Source organism: Belonocnema kinseyi, chromosome 5 (assembly GCF_010883055.1).
Source record: "Belonocnema kinseyi isolate 2016_QV_RU_SX_M_011 chromosome 5, B_treatae_v1, whole genome shotgun sequence".
NCBI lineage: Eukaryota > Metazoa > Arthropoda > Insecta > Hymenoptera > Cynipidae > Belonocnema > Belonocnema kinseyi.
In genome coordinates, this window is record NC_046661.1 from 8339356 (window position 1) to 8355779 (window position 16424).

The 16424-nt window shown below is 34.6% G+C and overlaps 1 protein-coding gene across 7 annotated transcripts in view; it reads left to right on the top strand.

Annotated features, from left to right (window-relative positions):
- The window catches only part of LOC117172747 (zinc transporter 1), a 491563-nt gene that overhangs the window by 213198 nt on the left and 261941 nt on the right, over window positions 1-16424 (top strand). The window lies entirely within an intron of this gene.

Genomic DNA, 16424 nt, shown 5'->3' on the forward strand with positions numbered 1-16424 from the left:
GTGATGGAATTTTTCTGAGGTCAGATTCGGATTCAGCGCAGCAAAAACCTTCGGGTATAGTAGATCTGGTCTCTGGTTCTGAGAATTGTTGGCCTGTGTTATTGGACAATGAAATTCAGCAATTCATCACGGCAAATTCACATTTTTTCATGATTTCTTGATACGATTTAAAAAGTATGTTTTGGAAACATAATTGTTTTAAACAAATTATATTTGTTTAAACAATGAACAAATTGTGAATATATGTTTGTATAAACTGTACAGTAACTGTACAATATAACACATATTGTATTTCCTTGTTCTTTAAGTTATCGAAAAAAAGTGCTAGAGCAAATAAATATTGTTTACAAAAATAGAGTTCAGTTTATTTTAATGTGGTAAATAAAGTAGAGCTAACTTTTCTTCGCTAATTTATGAATAACAATTTTTTTTGTAACTTATTAGATTAATGGTTTGTTTTTCTTGGCGCGAAACATTTGTGCAACCTTAAACTATAAGTGTTACAAACTCAACATCTTCAAAATTTTGAAAATGTTAAATTACAAACTTTGTTTCCTTTACGTTTCACAGTTGAAACCTTCTCGGTTGCTAACACATTTATATTGGTAATTGGTAATTCCTGCCCCTCGCGGCTACTATACTACCGTTTCGCTGTATGGCTTGCACGACTTTCAAGCGAGAAATAACTTTTTATTTTCGATTGCAAAATACATCAACAAAAAGGATCTTTTCGGGAAAAAGCCAGCTGAACCATCCGGTATTATTGCATTTAATTCAGGTGCTTAAAATGTGGCGTCCAACAACTCAACCATTTAGATTTAGTTTGCCCCTTGCGAATTTGACAGCCGTTTAAGCGCCTTAATTCGTTTAATAGCTAATAGAATGATAATAATTGTGTCTATTCATTGAATTTGCAATTTTAACTTTATTCTGTCGTTTATATTAAGCGAATTTGAAAATAATAATTCTTTTGTAGGATTTCTATTCACGAGTGATCAATTTGTAAAAGACATTCTTACAATAGAATTTTTTTCCTAGACTCTTAGAAATCTGAATGATAAAGGCAATTAAAAGGTGTGGCGTATTGTAGCTTGTCTTTATGCCACAGCTTGAATAGCCTAAAGCATTGCAATAAATTATATTTTGGGTACTTATCAAGACCAAATGAAGGGATTCCAATTGCAAAAAGATTAAAATTTTTTTTTAATAATTAGGGTATACCCCTTTCATTCCCTTTTTCATTAAATTTCCTCACTGTTCTGATTTATTCTTGTATTTTTGAGTTCAAATAATTAATTTTTAAACTAATTTTGATGTTAGTATCGCAGAAACGATCTTGAAAGCGATTGTTGATTGATGATCTTTGATGGCGTTGTTTTAAACCCTTCTCTTGTACAAGTTTGCTACAAAGAGAAAATACAAGGTTAATTCGGGGTATTTTCGTATTTTTATTAACGATACCGATGAAATAGCTATCTTAGTACTACACAAATGTTAATTTGTTAGAAAAACACTTAATTCAAAAGGAAGTGACAGGTCATACCGCTGAGGCCAAATTAGCAGTCTCGTCCTGAGCAAATAGGCGAGAGTGGAATGAAATTTGGAAATAGAGCTACCGGAGTCCTGATTATTTCAGGACGGTAAGACCTGACAATTTATTTTTGTTTGTGTGTACGTTGTCACTTTTCAGTTATATGGGATCTGTGTCAGTTTTAGTGTTTTTAAATGTGAAAGAGAGATGGTCAGATTAACAATAGATTTATTATAAAGGTCATAGAAAAGATAAATAGCTACAAAATATTGACTTTCATGTACTTTTTCTCATAAGAAAGGGCAAGAGAGATGGGCACTGCTAGCGGTAGTGCGATACAAGGCCCTGAACCAGCTGCCCAATCATTACTTGAATTCTTTGTCCACGAACGTATAACACGGCGCACTTAATTCGAGAATATACTCTATTAAAGACTAAGGAATTCTGTGAACTTTGTACAAACATGTTTTGATCTAACACGTGCTGTTTTAGTTATACAATTAAGTTTCAATTTTCTCAGATGAAGAATATTTATGTCTACTAAGACTGTCAGTATTCGCTTACTTCTTCCTTTTGTTTGATTACGTGCCATTCGATAATCGCTAGTCTCGCTATGGCATACGAAGACTAATTGCTGCCGATGGCCGCGACGATTGGCAATCGCACATCTCTATTCTTGACCATTCAGGAGTACGAATATCGCACGTTAACGTAACCATAGGTGATAGCTCTAGTCAGAAACTTTCAGTTACAGTATGTCTGACTATTTATCCGTTCTCCCAGTAAGTCGGTTACCCATTAATAATGTACTGAAGTATAAAATTATATTAAAAGATTATTATTTAACCCATATAAGCATTTGTATTTATACTTCACATAATTTTATTTAGCTTTTTCATGGTTTTAAACTATATATGAAATATAAATACACTCTTATTGATGATAGTTATAATTATAGTTATCTTATAAAGGTAGAATGTGCAATTGTAGTTTCAATGATCAAGCATCGGTGATTTCCTCGGTATTTTCTGAGTTCTTATCCCGCCATTGTAACGTTGCATTTACCTTGTGGTTTCTATATTATCGACCGCAGCAAAGTTACCATAGTTAGGTTTAATCTCTTCAAGAAAGCCCTTCTTCATGACTGGATAAAGATTCAGCAGGAGTACATTCGTGCATCGTGCCACTCTTTTGGCGACCGACTCACTCAGAATCATAGATTGTACTCAAAGCGGCCACATTGAAAATTCGAAAAAAATTGGTAAAATTAAAATTTGTTTCCACCATTTTCTTTAACTGCTTTAATAAAACAAAATTTTAAATATGTCAACAATGAGGCTTTCTAAAAAGTTGCAGTTCAATTGGACCACCCTGTAAATTCTAAGGATAGCGATATAAATTTATGAAATTAACTTAAATATTCTAAATACACGATGTTCCATTCTCCCCTGGTTATTATGCCTAGCTTACATTTGTTAAATTAAATTATTAAATTTATATAAAGCTAAGTAATATGTAACAATCAGGCGAAGAATCAGAATGCAGTTTTAACATAAGAGAAAAACAAACATTTGTATCAAAAAAATTAATAGTAGTCGCAAGGTCTGGTATTGACATTTTCAGGATTAATAGGCTAAAGTTCCAATTTTCTCAAATGCCTCTCAAGTTCACTTTTTGGAGGTTTTTGCACTGACTTTATTTATAGTTCCATCTGGTCAAAGGAAAATTTTCTCAGACGCGACCCAGTAACCATTGCATTGGTGGTATGTTGTCCTCTTTGACGATCACGAAGGAACCCTCCGTCATCTAGTTGCCACCGTGGCTTCATTTGTGTTGAACATTCAATTATAGTTTAAACATTCTTTATAACACCGTTTCTAAACATCCTGACGCATCTTCTGAATCTGCAACTATCTCACTGATGTATTAAATGACCTTGAACAAAGGTCAAACTTCGATAAATTCGTGAGGGATTAACCTATTAAAATCGCTTCTACTTCGATGGCAAATGTATTGAACTCCTGAAACGTTAAAAATGTATTGTTTATTTCTCTGCAGCCTATGTGGTGCTAGCTGTTTTGATGGCAGTGTAGAATTGTATCTTTAAATACCATTTTCGGTCGAAGGATGATAAGGCAAGGAAATGCATCGTTGGTTTTCCTACGACCTTTGTGTTTGCAGATATTCGAATGGCGATGTATGATGTTTAACTACAGCCTTTGCTGTTTTAATAAGATCGCCTGTTTTGCAACAAAGCATTTCCTATTATGCAATAGTAGCGTTTCCTTTTTAATAACCATTACCATGGGAAAGTCTACAGATGATTTTAAGCTGACTGAATGTTTGCGCGAATAGGATGGCTTCAAAGATTGACGTGAATAAAACAAAGACCGTTCTCTTACAAAGACGTTAAAATGATTATAGACAGTGTATGAATTATGAACACCGTTATTCAGGTCGAATTTTTGACAGTAGAATTCTATGTCTGCACCTACTTTATTGTACTTGTATGGTAGCAAGTCCTTGACTTTCTAAGAAAGGGATGGGAGGAAGGTAAAGACGATTTGTTTACGATTTCTGGACAATGAATGCGGAAAAACGATCAAGGAAAAAAGGAGTAACTAGGTAGTGCATAAGTGAAAGGAGTGTGAAATTGTAGATAAGTGCGGAGAGCTGAAAGCAAATGCCGCAATAACACGAGAATCAGCTTCCCGTACGCACGTGCTGTTCTTAAACCAAAGTAGTTTTCTAATTTTGTTTTCGTTGGACTTTGCGGTATTTTCGGACCTACCTTAGCATAATCATTTATATCTAGTGTACCGCATCCTGCGATTATATCTAGCTTACATTTTATGTAGACTGGAAAACTTCTTGATTGATTTTGATACCCGCATCTAATGTACTTGCTTTGGATAGCTCTTTCTTTTGTCTACATTTAAAGCTACTTTTAAAGTCCAGCATGTTTTGAATTGCAAAAAGTATTCAGTGGAAGCTTCTAATGTGTCCCCTAAGGGTTTACATTTTTCTTACACCTTCTTTATTCCTTTACACACCCTCCACACACTTACTTGGTGGTGGAAGGGGGACCTACAGTTTAAGGTGGGTTCCGAACCACCAAGAGCAAGGCTTCGGTGATTCAAATGCAACAACACGATTGTAGTCTGCTGCTACGGCCTCTTAGAGTTCAAAGGTCTCAAAAGGCTCTCGAGCCTTATCTATAAGTTGCGACTTCTTGAAATTATACTCCCTCCCAACCGCGTGAGGCTTTGGATCAGACCTGCATTTTATGTTCTATTTAGATTTGTTGAGGATGACGTCGATGTTCCCGATTAAATTTAACTTTTTTCATGCTTGGGATAATAATCTAATTAATTCACACCCACCTCCCAGCAAACATGGTTACATATCAGTTACGTAACTGTTAAAGAACAGATTGTAACATCTCACTTAACAGTGAGTCAGAGGCAACTCGCTTGTAACTGTGTTATAACAATGTTATTGTCAATGCACTTTATTTATTTCTTAAATTACACAATTGCACGCACGGTCACTTATAGACATATTCACACGCTCAAACTTTTTCACACTTTTAAAACTTTTTATATTAACGCGCTTTTATAAGCTTAGTGATTGTGATGTTTAGAATTGATGGAATTCATCAAAACTTGAAACATCTATCTCTCTAAAGATGATTAATGTTTTAGATTGTAAGACTTTTATATGTGAAACTTGCCGCTTTCAGTTTTCTATAATTAACCTTGAATGACGTGTATTTGGAATATTTAGGTTTATTTCGTGAATCTATATCGCGATCCTTCGAATTTTGTGTAAGGGCCATAAGAGCGATATGGAAAAGTGGGGTATCAGGTAGAAGAGAGACCGGATCGGCGCCTCTTTTGTTGCCTTTTTACCATCACATAGTATTGACCAATGTTTACAATAAACTAAGTGGAATAGAAAAACTCTTGTATTTATTGAAAGATCTTCTAATGGAAAAAATATATGAAAATTGGCTAGCTTTTAACGATTCATGCACATCACGGATTCATAACCAAATTGATGTAAGTAATGTCGAAAAATTGCAATGTTAACCCTTAACTGGCAATGTTGGTACCACTATACGTAACTGGCCCACGGGGTAATTAATACCGCAACGCATTCAAATGAGCTTTGCGCAGCCGGTATCTAATATTTTTGCACACAAAAATTATTGAATGTAGTTTAGGATATTCTATTTAAAGTCAAATCGATGTTACAGCTATTTATATAAATTAAAACAGTGAACAAAATGAAAAAAAAAAAAAAACGGAAAAAGTCCGCTTTTCACTGAAAAAATCATAAGTCGCGTAATTTTTCATATTTTTAGCTAAAATGTATGCGTAAATGCTTGAGATACTATACTTTCAGAAGAAGAAAAGACTGTGTTATTGATGCTTCCAAAAAAGGTATTTATTTTTCAAAATGAAACCTCGACTTTTTGGTGAAATCGAACATCATATTTTTCAATATTCAAATCAATTTATTTTAATTTAAATTCACCAAAATAGTCTGGTACTCACGTCACATTGGGCCCCTGCATAAGTAACAGGCCAGTTTAGGCTTTCTGCGAACTAAAAAAACAAGAAACTATGAAATAACGAATAAAAAAATTTATCTCCGTTTAGATAATAAACTTACGTTGGAAATTTATAAAAAAACAACTAGCAAACGTTTTTTGGAAAAAATAATTTTTCTGTTCACTGGTGGCACATGGGTTAATTAGTAGTCCCACAATTTTTAGAGTCTACTTTAAGCGACTGCCCAACGGACATTTACGCTTATTTTGAGCTCAACCTTTTTTGGGGATAATCTTTACCTACAGTGCCAGTTAAGGGTTACAAGTCGGTTTTTCAGGAAGAGGCCGATTGAAAAGTATCAGTAATTTTGGTAACAGAATAAAATTATACGCGCACATGGGAACTTCTAGAGAAAACTTATGCGGACAAGTTTTTAATTATTTCTAGACTTTAAACTTACTCTTACGATTCCCGGTACAAACGACACAAACTGCCGCAGGAATAATCAAGTTATCTGATGAAACGTAAAATCAACCTGCTTAACATCAACTGTAAACACATGCCCTATATTTAGATGTAAGACTCATCCAGTTTTTCAATGTGAAAAAATTCGCGCCCTTCCGATTGCTGAAAGATGGTAAATTGTGCAAATTGTCAACCGGTATGATCTCGGGCCCTTCTTAATACTTGCTCTTCACATCACTTTATTGCCAAAAATTTATCTTTGTCATTACCATTGTCCAAAAGAAGATGCTTTGTTCCTGTGAATACAATAAACGATCTCATCATAATCGCAAGGTCTCTCGTGAAGCTTAACGTACCACAGTTGCGAAAAAACCCTCTGTTTTCTTATCATTCCCAGAGTCGCAGAATTTGTTCAAAAACAATTCTATCTGATGCGATGAAGATACCCTAAAAAAATTAATAGCCGACTCAAATTTTCATATTGCTTATCCTTCAGCTATGAGTCGCTTACGAAAAACATTTTAGGGAACGCATAATTCACAATACTTTAAGCCGATAGGTATTCTCTTGGTCGTTCCGCAACAATTGTGCACACCTTTATTCCTTCATTATGCACATGTATTTCATCCAAGGTTTTATATTTTCTTGGCTTTATTATCATTGCCAGTTGCATTGTCATTAACCTATTCCCGTCATTCTTTCCTTTGTCTACCTTATAAGGGTTGATTTTTTGCCCGATCTGTGATCAGGGTTGTCTATTCTTTGACTTAGGACTGTGTGTGTGATGATCTAACACACCCTGCGATGTTCATTTTTTGGCGCCATTCTCCTAGAGGCTCACAATATAGTGGAGTTTGCCCCTCCCTGTCTAACGCTGTAGCCCGTGCACCAACCCTGACCGGTGCAGTGGTGGCTTGCGGTTTTGAATTTGACATGAGGAAAACACAGTGTATAAGGTAATGGTGAATAGTTGACAAAGAAAAATGCCCTCGTGGAGTTGGACCCCCGCTCCGAGTTTCAGGTTATGTATAATGGGAAACGAATTTTACTATAAATTATTATGTTAAGTTTTCGGAGCCGGCAAGATGAGTTGTACATTCATTTAATGTTACAGGTGAAAAATCACCTCGTCACAACCTGTCAGTCCAAAAACAAACGTTCTTCATCCATTTCCTACAAATGAGCAAACACTATCTGAACAAATATATTTTTGCAACACCCATCACAAAAGTGAAGACTTCCTTTCCTCTAAATGATATCCGGAAATATTTTTATGTTTTCAATCACAATGCAACACACTGTGCGAGGGTGATAAGGACGCATATAAACTTTTGAAATATATCTAAGTGTACCTTTGTACACCGGTATTTTAAAAATATTCGTAAATATTATTTGGAAAAAATGTATACTGACATTTGACTAAAAACCAACATACGGTATCAAAAATTTTGCAAAGAAATGTAGAAAAGTGCTTACTATTTTTCTCAGACGGTTGCTACCAAATTGGCATGCGTTTGGTTTATATTTCCCCTTTTTATTCGAATTAGAACTTGTTTCATCTTGTAAGTCCTCATTGAAATTAATTATCGGTTTCTGGTTTTTATTTCTATGGTTTGGTTTTTGGGAATTTCGTTTACTATGATTTTCTGAATTATTTTCCGCGTTTTCTGTCGGGAATTCGATTATTGGTTTACTTTGACCATGAATTGAGCCTAATGTGATTTGATTAAACATTGGTAACATTTGGTCGCAGGGGTTTTAAGGATTGTAAGGATGTCTTGCCCTATTGTTTTGGAATCTAGGTTGGTAATTTTGTATGAATCTAGGTTGAAAATTTTGTTGGAAACCAGGTGGAAATCTAGGTCTGAAATTCTGTTGATATTTGTTTGGAACAGGTGGGAATGGAAATTCCAATAGTGTAAATAGAAATCGATTTTTGTCAGGTTTTTTACTCTGGTAATTTTGATTGTAGTTTTCGTTTTGATTATTGTTTTGACCATTTTTATTTTTGCTTAAATCTTCTTTATTATCCTCGAAAGTAATCTTATCCCCGTTACCGTTATTACGCTTTTGTTCATTTTTATCCTCAATTTTTTATTCTGTTATCTATAAAACTAGTTGTCTAATTGTTGACTTGAATAGCTCGGTTTCCCATTCATTGCCTAAATCCTCTAATTATTCAATAATTTCAAAATCATTCCTTTCTATGTGCATTTGATATTCAACTTTAAGATTTTCGTAAGTTCTACGTAATTCCCAGTCACGGCTTTTTCGGAGGTATAATTTTGTAAATAATTTTTGAACCTCCTTTAAATAAAAATGGATGTCTTGGGTTCTTTTTTGGTTACAGAATTGGGATACATCCCAAAGTTCGTGGTGGAATTAAGACCGGATTTTTTATACTTGATCTCCTTGTGACATTCAAATTAATGTCTTGGGTTCGACGTTCAGTGGAACCTTCGAAGTCTAGATAACCAAGGTTGCTTTCTATTGTCGTAGGGTTGGTTATTTTATTTTGAATTTTTCACGACCTAAGTTTCATTTAATTCGAAATCAAGTTATTATTTGCGCTGAAAGGACACCCTGTATAATCTCTAACTTGGTTTATCTAATAAACGTTACGATTTTTCTCGGAGAAATATAGTTAAAATTTTAATTAACTGTCTTAATAATAAAGAGTTTGAAAATAGTATTATTTTCGTTCTCTGAGGCTTTGTTTCGAAGATGGTTCGCGTGACCTTACGTTACTCGCGAGGGTACGGGTCGCTGACCTGCGAACCTAGTTGCGCGCCTAGACGTTTTGCCTCGTTGAAGAATTGAAATATTTGACAAGAAACAAAATTATTATGCTTTTTTTCAGATCACCTTTTTCACCTGGCTATCCATTAATTTTGGGTTAATTTTCAATAAAAAATAAAAAATAACGGATTCTTATTTCTCCAGGCCATCACTATTTTTTCAGAATTTAAACTTTTCTTTTAATTTGAATTTCACTCCAATTTTTTCAAATTTTTTATCAATTTCAGTTATTTAAAAGTGACTTTTTTCTCACTAATGTCCGCGTTCGGTTAATTGTCTTAAATTTTCGCAATTCGAGTATATTGATCAATATTTAACATGAAAAATTGCAGGCAATTAAGAACGTATGAATCAAATAGCATGCTAAAGTTATCATAGGTAAATATTAGAATCAGAATCCAAAGTAATGGTTCAATTTTTTAGTTAGGATTTTTGAACCCTTATGTCTCCTTTTCTCAGCAGGTTTCGGAATTTTGAATAGAAAAGTATGTGGGCAAGTTGATGTTGGGCGCTAGGTATTACGAGTTAAGAGAAAGGGGGGAAATGGGAGTCGGAGTGCCGAGAATTGAGCAAGGAAACAATAAAACAAAGTTTCTAATCAAAATTAAGACGTCATTAATAGCCACTTACATTAAAGTCGAAAACGGTGGCACAAGGTCCCGGTTACAAAGAGATGACCCTGAAAAAGAGCATGGTCGATCCATGGAGGATTCGCGAGGAAGCGATGAGTCAACGTGGCTGAAGGAGAGTAATCCTTAATGGTTGAGCTTGAAAAGAAAAATGAACGAGCCAAGACTAACAACAGGACCTTCTGTCACCCGTGACATCGATACCCTTCGGGAGATTCCGGTTCATCTCGAGAGAGGCCCAACCACCCTTTCTTGCAGGGTCGTACCAAGTGCTGTTTTATGGTAACAATTCTGTTACAAACTCTATCTTTACATGGATTACTATGATGTCTTTGTTGCACAAAGAAGGATGAGTGCTGTGAAAAAGGGTCGCGAATAGGATCGCCTTTTTTAGATAAACTCCCCATATTGTGGTTAATGTCGCAAGGCGTCGCTCTGAAATATCTAACGCGCCTGTGTTAAACCTGAAGCGTAGACATCAATTGGCCAGAATAATTCTCGAACGCCATTATGTGTACCTTGCGTTCCCGCGTGCTTTTTAGCGATGTATTCTTCGTGAGAATTAATTTGACTATATAAGGATCTTTAGGTAAAATAATTGGGTACTTTTCTGGCAAGGAATATTAACGCGTTCGAGTTAGCCGCGAACTCTGATAAGGCCTTTGTCGATAAACTCAGTTATACACAATAAACTGCTTTTATCGTCAAGAATTTTGCCGTGAAATAATGAATCAATTTCCTTGTGGAATGTTTCTGTTTGTATTAACTTTACTACGGTCAACACCGCGGTGTCAATTTCTTTGAATTAAAGAGGACCCTGATATTTTTCAGATAACTCTTTTTCTTGCACATTGTGGATCAATTTCAATGAATAAGCTAGCACTGTTTTCAATGTTGTTGTGTTGTCGTATTTTCCGAGAAAATTTTTTAAATGGATTTTCCACTCGATTTTTTTATTTGAATTCGTTAAACTGAACGATAAGGAGGGTTGAACGACTTCTTTGCATTTTTTTTTAGTGTAATGTTCGCCTATCAGTCCATGTTCTGTCATCTTGACTAAGCCAAATTGGAACGGTTTGCCAAATAGTGGATTGTAAAAAATCCTTTGAATTTCGCTCACGTGATATAAGATCAGCTGGAATGTGATCTGTTGGTAGATGAAACTATTGATCGGGGCTGACCTTCTGAATTTCTGCTACGCAGTTTGCCTCAAATGTGGGAAACGGATATGTCTCAAGAACCGATTCAACCTAATGCGATCGCTGAATCGGACCAAATAAGGTTTTATTAGGGGAAATTTTTAGACACTCGATTTTTAATTGTTACAACGTGGTTAAGAAAAGTGCTGCACATAACTCTAATTTTAGCAACGAAACAACTTTTATGGAAGCGATGCGTGAATTCGCACATATGAGAGAGCAATGGTGCTCACCTAAACTGTTAGAAGAACGTATATAGATACATGTTCCGTATATCTTAGTGCTTGCTTCACAAAATCCATGGATTTGTGTTTCCACTGTGTTTGGAAAGAGTATGCATAAAATAAAACGTAAATTTTCTAAACGGTGTAATTGATTTTTAATGTCTGGCCACAAATTTTGCCACTTATACGGAATGGGATCATTTCATGCGAGTTTTCCCTTCAAAAGAAGCTACATCATAATTTTTATTAAGACTATGGCTGGTCTCAGAAAACCTAGTGAATCATAGAATTTTCCAGTTTAGGATGAAACTGATCTTTTTGTGACTTTTTTGTTCTCATCAGAAAGACTAACTGCGTACACAATTGAATCAGATGGTGAGTCCTAATGAAGCCCTAGTGTTTTGATACTTTCCGTCGTGTCTAGAGACATGTGGGTATGTGATACAGTACCATGAAAACCGCTCATTAATCTTGGATCATTTCAAGCCCCCTTTCAGATACTAAATCTCCGTATATTCAAAAGTTCGATAAAGTCATTTCAAAGCGATAGTGCCTCGTCAAATGAGCGGGTATCTGCCAACAGATCGTCGCTGTAAAGCTCGCGCTAAATAATGCGTGCGGCGTTTGACTTCGAATTGCGCTCGTCCTCTGTTAGCTGCTGCAGAGTTCGAGTAACGGGAAATAATGATTATCTCAATAGGTGCAGGTTTATGAAACTGCTGATCGGATAAAAAGATATTATCAGGGATTTCAAACGCGTTTTTGTCTAATGGAAATGATGCTATTGCATTTGAAATTGTTACGAACCATCAAAAGTTCTAAATCGAATTTTTAATCTTTAAATCTAGATTTTACCATGGCAAATTTTCAGAATTTATTTTGCGTCCTCATATCATCAACTTATGACATTGGAATTTCAAAACGTTTTTTATGCAATCGTAAGCGAGTTGCGCAAGCCTTAGTTATTGTACACGATTGAACCCCCTGTCTAGTATAACATGGCAGGGTTGATAATTGCCTTTATTGCCAATGACGTCGACAATAGCAGTTACCAAATTAACTTGAGATGGATTAGATTTGATGATTTCCCATATTTGACTTTTGTTCTAAATGAAGAAGTGTATTGTGTCTTATATTACAGTTTCGATATGGAATTAGTAGACCATCGCTTGAACGATCACCCGCCTGAAGGCAATGATTGCATAAAGATGCGTTTCTGGCTTCGTCTATACGGTCTTGCAGGGTCAATTTCCAAAAGTTATTGCACAAAAAGCTTGCGTTATCTCCTTCGCAAGTATGGCATGATATCTGTGGTTCTACATGTTTTGAATCATTTGTGGATTGATTGGCTAGAGGATTGGAAAGTAAACCTACGAATGTGCAAGATGAATGTGAACCCTGAACTGACAGATTATCATTTTCTGTCTATGTATTTATATTTCAATTGTGAGAATTTGAATTTTTATTGTGAGCTGGACGCATGACTTCAATCTAAGCACGGCGCTCCAAAAACGAAAAATCATTGTGTCTAATTTTGGGACTTTTGAGTTTCCAGTGTATTCAATCTATTTTTCGCGATTATAGTAATTTATTTTTTCTTTTATTAGATAAACTATGACTAGATCTCAATGATCGACTGGCTGCTCTAATACATGTAGAGCTTTAACGTGTTTTAAGCGCTACTTGATAGAGAGAGAACCGATAATTCTCTGGAGAATAATAGGAAATTAAAAAGTGATTTAACATGATTTTTGGCGGGAAATTTTCGATTATCGTATCCATCTGTCCACATTTTCCAAGCGGCAGCGTAATCATCGCTGGATAATTCGAACGAAGCTAATAATTCAACTGATTTTTCCTTGACACATGACTTCGATTTGTGAAGTTGAAAAATTTTGGGTGCTTGTACATATTTATGTACTATTGGATCAAATGTGTCCCTAAAACCGAGCCATGAGTCCAAGCTGCCCGAAAATTGCTGCAATGAAAGCTAACGAAGATTCGGATCGAAGAATACGTGACTTGTATTTTGAAAATTCGCGCAATTGGCTGAAACATTTGCGCTACCTGAAATCGCTGGACTTTCAAGCTGCGCTGTATTCTCGGAAGCCACTGGATTCGCAAGAGCAATTTGATTCGCAAGAGCTAAAGGATTCACGAGTGCTTGTAAATTAAGAGTATTTAATGTCACGAGAGATTCTTGGACTCCTGTAGACTGTAAATTTCTAGCGAAATCATTCAGCTCTGAATTAGCTATATTACTTTTATAATAAGTTTGATTTAAACGCGAATTAGCTATTGAATTTGAATTGGACTTGGCAAATTTTTTGATTCGTCCTTGAATTGTATTGAACCGGTCCACAATTGATACGAACCTATGTCGAACTTTGTTAATCTAGTTTTAAGAGAACACCGTTGTTAGATTAAAGACGTGATTTGTGGATCTGGATCCGTCAATAAAATACAAATTTTAAATCAGAATTGAAACGGACAAAGAGAATATGAATAGTTTCGCACCAAATGTGTAAGAAATTGGATGGTCAGTCAAAGATTACTTACTCGTAGGATGTTATAGATGATATGCCGACTAATTAGATGAGAATGCCATAAGTTAATTTATTAAGATGTTTAAATCTTTTGCGGTGATATTCTAAGTACAATATTAGAAATATTGTGTAGTTTTTTCTGTTAGTATTTTACCATAAATATTTTTTTTTTACATTTTTAATGTCTTGAAACCTCCGTTTTGTGTCTTCTGGTGAAGAAAAATTTTCCTACTTTTTTTTTAATTTGTAAGTAAATGTTACGAAGTAGAGCATGAACTTTAAAATATCCCAAAGTATTCAAAATCTATAAAGTCCTTGAATTTTAAAATGAATCATCAAAACTTTACGAAGGTTATGTAAAACTATCAAGTGAGCAGTGCAAAGCCTAAGCACTTTATTTTTGGATTTAAAACCCTGACTTTGCCTTAACTCAGCCCTTAAAACACAAAAAAGTAATTTTTAAATGTCTTTTCTGAACTTCGTGAAAGTAATGTGAAAATTTAAGCAGAAAATTACACGACAACATTATTATACGAATATACAAAATTATACATACAAAATAACCATTTTTCCTTTTTTTTACATTTTCTTTCAATATATATAGCTGAGTCGATACAGTTGATTCCCATTAAACTTCAATTGCTATACTTATGAGGCTTTTGAAGAACATTTATTTACAGTAAGTATACATTTCCCTATGGTGCTTAACAGCTTGCTACAATCACAGCAACTGATCTTTATCTTTTGTGATGCTGCGATTATACTCTTAAATGATGAAAACAGCACGTTCTGCATTGGCAATCTGTAATTTCGGTGTTGCTATGATTTCAAATTTTTCTTTAAAATGCTGCTTCGAAGGCTCCTCTTTGCAAAATGAATTAAGCGTTCCCTCTGACATAGCGCTTTTCTTACTGTCTGGGATCCTTTCATGAAAGAATGCCATCGCAATCAGTTCTTGCGACAGATATCACAGGTGGGCCTTCAATTTTTGGCAGATAATTTTAGAGATAACACTGTTGTAATTTCTTCACTACACTACGTTTGTAATCAGTTCAAAATCATTCGTGGAAGAAAATGTAGGAAGATGTGCCTCAAATGATACTTTGATATTTTTATAGAATATATCGCTTTTTCTATTCTTCTCGCGTGGTGCATTGCCCAAGGAACTGTTAATCTCACACAGCTTGGCGGAATTTCTCTGAGCAAAATGATTTTAGCAAAGCAGACATGTTTTAATCAGTTAAATAAGAGGCATGCGAGGTAGAATAAGTTTTTTTTCAAAGTTGCTCCAGTGGTGTTTTGTAATTTAGGTACACTCGAAAGTTGAAATTCTCTTCCACAAATTTTATTTCAATAAAGTTAAAATCTTATAAAATTATAATTTTTACGAAAAATAATAATGTTAGAAATGACCCAAATATCTGGCTACAAAAATGCGGTAAATCTGCGGTAATAACGAAAATTGCTTTAAAAAAAGTAACTTTAGCCGCGCAGGGGATTCTTAGCCGTACACATCACAGTCAACACTCAAAACACATCGTATGTCTTTTCGTGGGAAATCGTTGCTGCACAATAAAACAGTCGCGTATCACATTTCAATACATGTCCTTATAGCGCTTGAAAATGCAAGGCAAAAGTCAGACACAAGAACATATTATGCATCAATTCATGTAATACCCGATCCCTTTACAAATGTAACAAAAAAACCTCAGACGACAATAGTTTCCACAAATTAATAACTTTTTGAGTGACAGTGAGGAAGAGACAATTTAATAGAATGTAACTTGAAATATTACACAAGGCTAGTTTGCGTTAAATAATTTTTTTTAATGTATTAAGAAACTACCCCCCCCCCCCAACCCGAGTTGATTTAAAAAAAAGAGCTTGAAGAATAGGGGTTTCCAATAATTTCATATCTTCGTATATGTATCTCATAGGCAAAACAATCTGGTAACAATATTTATAAGAATAGAAATTTAATAAATATACATTTTGAACAATTTGTTAAGAATATTCTGATCCTCTTTCTTTGTAATTTAATATTTTAATAACGTCCCTACACTTAAAATTAACCAATATGTGTAAAAGAGTTTAGTTCTCAACAATACCGATTTGCATTACCTTAATTAAAATATTATCGAATAAAACATTGATCAGTAAAAAAATTACCTAGCATCTGTTAGCAAGTTCATATATGTCATCTGGGTCGAAAAGTGTGGTCGACTTGAAAGCAAATCCACATTTTTTTATTTCTGGATCTTAAAGCCAATCAGAACATCAATTAAGAAAAATATATTCATTACTCAACTTTGAAATTCTCTTTTTAATTAAAAATTATTGAAATAGAATCATAAAATTTAGGTATTCCTTCTAGAATCAGTCTAGATTTAGAAACCATAAACCCTTATCATTCATACCTAGACTTAAGTAAATAAATAGAAGCGTTTAACAAGAGAAGGTCCAGACAAACAGTCA